Here is a 5154-nt window from a genome sequence, read left to right as displayed (position 1 = left end):
AGCTAATACATATAAGGCAATACAGTGTCGGCGCTAGCACAAAGGCTAACAGGCTAAGCTGAGGTTCTTCTTCCATGAAGCAGCTCTGTTGTCCTCCATCCATATTTTCAGTTCCAGGCTGAGTCATTTCTACCTTCTCCTCTCTGTCAACGCTCTCTGGTTTCATTTAAAAGAGTTGATCATCAGATATTGTCCAAGATTAACCTTCAGGGTGGATATACACTCACCGGCCACTTTATTAGGTACACCTGTCCAACTGCTCGTTAACACTTAATTTCTAATCAGCCAATCACATGGCGGCAACTCAGTGCATTTAGGCATGTAGACATGGTCAAGACAATCTCCTGCAATTCAAACCGAGCATCAGTATGGGGAARAAAGGTGATTTGAGTGCCTTTGAACGTGGCATGGTTGTTGGTGCCAGAAGGGCTGGTCTGAGTATTTCAGAAACTGCTGATCTACTGGGATTTTCACGCACAACCATCTCTAGGGTTTACAGAGAATGGTCCAAAAAAGAAAAAACATCCAGTGAGCAGCAGTCCTGTGGGCGGAAATGCCTTGTTGATGCCAGAGGTCAGAGGAGAATGGGCAGACTGGTTCGAGCTGATAGAAAGGCAACAGTGACTCAAATAACCATCCGTTACAACCAAGGTAGGCAGAAGAGCATCTCTGAACGCACAGTACGTCGAACTTTGAGGCAGATGGGCTTCAGCAGCAGAAGACCACACCGGGTGCCACTCCTTTCAGCTAAGAACAGGAAACTGAGGCTACAATTTGCACAAGCTCATCGAAATTGGACAAGAGAAGACTGGAAAAATGTTGCCTGGTCKGATGAGTCTCGATTTCTGCTGCGACATTCGGATGGTAGGGTCAGAATTTGGCGTCAACAACATGAAAGCATGGATCCATCCTGCCTTRTATCAACGGTTCAGGCTGGTGGTGGTGGTGTCATGGTGTGGGGAATCTTTTCTTGGCACTCTTTGGGCCGCTTGGTACCAATTGAGCATCGTTGCAACGCCACAGCCTACCTGAGTATTGTTGCTGACCATGTCCATCCCTTTATGACCACAATGTACCCAACATCTGATGGCTACTTTCAGCAGGATAATGCGCCATGTCATAAAGCTGGAATCATCTCAGACTGGTTTCTTGAACATGACAATGAGTTCACTGTACTTAAATGGCCTTCACAGTCACCAGATCTCAATCCAATAGAGCATCTTTGGGATGTGGTGGAACGGGAGATTCGCATCATGGATGTGCAGCCGACAAATCTGCGGCAACTGTGTGATGCCATCATGTCAATATGGACCAAAATCTCTGAGGAATGCTTCCAGCACCTTGTTGAATCTATGCCACAAAGAATTGAGGCAGTTCTGAAGGCAAAAGGGGGTCCAACCCGTTACTAGCGTGGTGTACCTAATAAAGTGGCCGGTGAGTGTAGCTCGCTAGCAGCCTCGCACCGAGGACCTATCCACGTCATCATTTACCCAGAATGCTTTGTGTGTAAATAAAATGGCTCCATCCGTGTTAAAATATAGTTTAAAAATTTACAAAACTAAACATCCTACAGTATTTTTACAGTCTTTATTTTACAGTTAAAATATATGTTTATCAAATAAAGTCTAATGTCACAACTAATCATGGATCCCTTTAAATAGCACCATATACTGTATTTTATGTTTGAACTCTTTCAGGACAATCTAGATATTCCTATTTGCTGGTAGTCCACCAGAACCCCCAGAATCCCAGACTCTGCTGTGTTCTCTGATCCATTTCCCCAACTGCCAATGTAGTCTTTCTATTGAGCAGTTCTCAAACAATAAAGACTCACAGGAGACTCAAGGTCGTGTACCCCCATGGCTGCAACAGTCCGAGAACATTGATAATCTTCAGAAATATTAGTACATTGTCTCATAGAAAGAATGGCCATGAATTTGATAGAATTTCCCATGAGAAGGTTACAAAGACAAACATTTCAGACTTTCACAGCACGCTTCAGTAACTCTGTGAGAAACACCCCCACACACCCACTTTTTTTCTCTCTTTAGCATTGTGAACACTGAGAGCCCTGGGAGAATCTGAGGAAAGATTGGGTGGGAACGCATGGGAGAGGCAAGGAGAGCGCTTATAGAAGAGGAGTGCTACAGTGGGTCAGCCTGGAGAATGCAGAAATTGACTTCTAAGCAGATGCAGTAATTCCATTTCCACCCTTTTAAATTCGGTATGCAGGGGCCAGCGGGTAACTCTAAACCCACTATCGCTGCTGCACACAGAAGGCAGGAGGCGTAGTCGACAGTTGGTGGCTGGGGCCACCAAGTCTATCGGCCTTGTTAATCAATACGGGTTCCAGTCCGATAGGCGGCGATTGGTGTAACTGATGCTCATTCTTCTGCTGCGTTCACCCTGATGGGAGGAGGAGGCACCTGTTTTCTGTGGCTTTCACCTGAAGTTCACAGCTCAACGAGGGGCGACTGGCCCAGCACAAGACCTCTGGATCAGACCCAAAGTATTTCTGCTCATTCTTTCACATAACGAACACTGAAATCCCTGAGCTCTCACAAACCTACATGATAAAAAATTACCGCATCTATTCAAGTATAATTAAAATCAAATCCATAAAATCATCCATGAAGTTGGGGAGTAGTATTATACCAGGATAAATGTTTTTACTTATGTATTTTAACTGAAATATCAGCAAAATGCCTGAGTCTGGAAATGAGACCGCGTCGTAAAAAGCAGTTGAAACGAGCTCAGCTCTGACACTCCTCTGTGCTTCAGAGCGAGATAATAACAGATCCAGGCAGGAGACATGATGTGAAAAAAGGGGGAAAAAGTATTCCTGCACCTTAGTAATGATAACGAACTAATGACATTAGCGTGTGACCGGGCCGCTCCTCTAATAACAACAAACACATGTCCGTCTGTAATGGCTGCCGTCTACCGGTGTTCTGAAAACATTTGTATCCCTGAAAAAAAGTTTCCCCACCAGAGGGGGCGCTCACGAGTAGGAAGTAATCTGCCTTTCCCCCACAAGATGGTCCAAATCTCATGTGAAGTCTCTGACTTTTGTGTTGGCGCCTCCTGGTGGACTATGTGTAAAATGCCAGAATTCATATGATGCTGCTACAGCTGATATATATTTGTTGTCAAAATTCCTTTTAGTACATATGTTGTTAAAATAAAATGAACAGTCCAATGATCATTTTACTGATATGTATAAAGACTGCAAAATCTTGAAGTCTGTATGAAATTGGAGGTAGTTTGAGGATTAAAATTTTTATGCTTTTTAAGCTCAAAAAGGGGGGGGGTTGTATTATACGTGAGATCTTATTATGCATGAATAAATATGGTAGTTTCAATAGTCTGACAGACTTTAATAGAAGTTGTTGAACTTTTGACATGAACACTATGAAACACTATCCACTGGTTTAAGTACAAGACAAATGCATACTGCGTAAACAAAATGCAGTTTTACATAGTTTGAGATGAAAGACAAACTTCTTTCTCTAAAATGTTTAAAAACAGAATATGAAATGAAGCATTTGGAGACTAAAATGGCAGATGCTGCATTAAAATGGGATGAATTAAGAAAAACCTGCACACTTATTTGTCCGCTCATGGACTGATTTATTTGACAAAACTTTGATCCAAACTGGACACTTGTCAGGACATTCCTCTCTATAGAAACCATGCAGCCAATCATCTTTATCTGTGATTTTCATAAACCTGTCATACCAGGTAACTTAAGATCAGGCAACAAGTTGACTGAATAAATATAATGTTTTGAAATCGTAAAGTTATTTATATCAGTTTTTATGTCATGATTGAGGGGTATTGGTGATCAGTGTCACTGTCTTGTTTCCTGAGGCTGCAGCTTTGAGTCCAGAYGTTTTTTTATATCATAAAATAATAACGTCACATCAGTATTTGAATATTGAATATTTATCCACTGGTACAGTGACTAGCCCAACTTTTCCATCAGATGAGCATTATTTGTTMAAATTTGTTCACTCGATGTGACCCCTACAACAGCGACTTACAAAGAAAAATAAAAGTCWWATTTGTTTAAAAAAGATCGGCATTTYGATAAATACTTTAGGGCTGTCAGTGGTCTTTTTTACAATCAACCCCACCCATTTAAGACCCCAAACTGATCCAAAGCAAACACCAATATACAAACACTGAAGTTTGGAACTAATTAGTTCTGATCAAACCTGTGGATTGGAAACACGCCGCCTGTCTGCCAAACTGTCTCAGCTCTATTTGAAGCTGTTAAATCCAATAAGAAGTGTGAATTACTTTAATTAGTGCTATCACAATGCTGTTCTGCCCATGTTAGCTTCTTTCCTTTTTGGCTGAGCTCTGAAACTGTTTACACATACACACACACACACACACACAGAAAGTCCTGTTTGTTAGGCTGCTGGTGCAGTGTGGTAATCGCCGACCCAGCATGCAGCAAGTGAAACATTGGCAGCAGCGTTAAGACAAACAGCCCCCTCCCTTTAGACCAAGACGACCCCCTGCTGTGGGCTAACAAGGCCATAGTAACCTCGCCTGCCACACACACACACACACACAGACACATCTCGTTTTTATTTCTTCTGCTGACAAGCAGCCATACATATGCATGTCGACACATTGTCTCCATCTTTCACGGCTACATCCAGTTTTCTACATTTTCACATTGTCAGACATCTAAACGGAGGCAGGAAGTCTTTCTCGCCTGTGGAGCACGAATGACCAACATTTGTATTGCACTTTCTTCAGGTTTTCAGAACCAAATGATGCATTGGCTTCTGATAAACTTATTGTCAAATTAAAGCTGTGGCATTGCTCAGAAAACAAGTTCACAGAGGTTCAGAACTGCTATGAAAAGGTGCGCCTGCTTTTCAAACAAAATCTCCTTTCTTGGAAAATATATAATAAAAAGTCCTGGTGATGTGATTAAAAACTTCAACATCCATTATGGAATATTTTATGACTTAATGTTTGATGCAGTTTAAAAATACAGTTTCTTAGATCTGTTTTGTTTTTTTTTAACAATAAAGCAAAATGAGTGAAATGAAAAATTGAAAAACTATGGTGTGAGAGGTTTGGCTTCGCAATGGATATATATTACATATACTGTATATGTAAATGGCTCAATAA

The sequence above is a fragment of the Austrofundulus limnaeus genome, unplaced genomic scaffold (assembly GCF_001266775.1).
Source record: "Austrofundulus limnaeus strain Quisiro unplaced genomic scaffold, Austrofundulus_limnaeus-1.0 Scaffold249, whole genome shotgun sequence".
Classification (NCBI taxonomy): domain Eukaryota; kingdom Metazoa; phylum Chordata; class Actinopteri; order Cyprinodontiformes; family Rivulidae; genus Austrofundulus; species Austrofundulus limnaeus.
Note: the sequence above shows the minus strand (reverse complement) of the source record.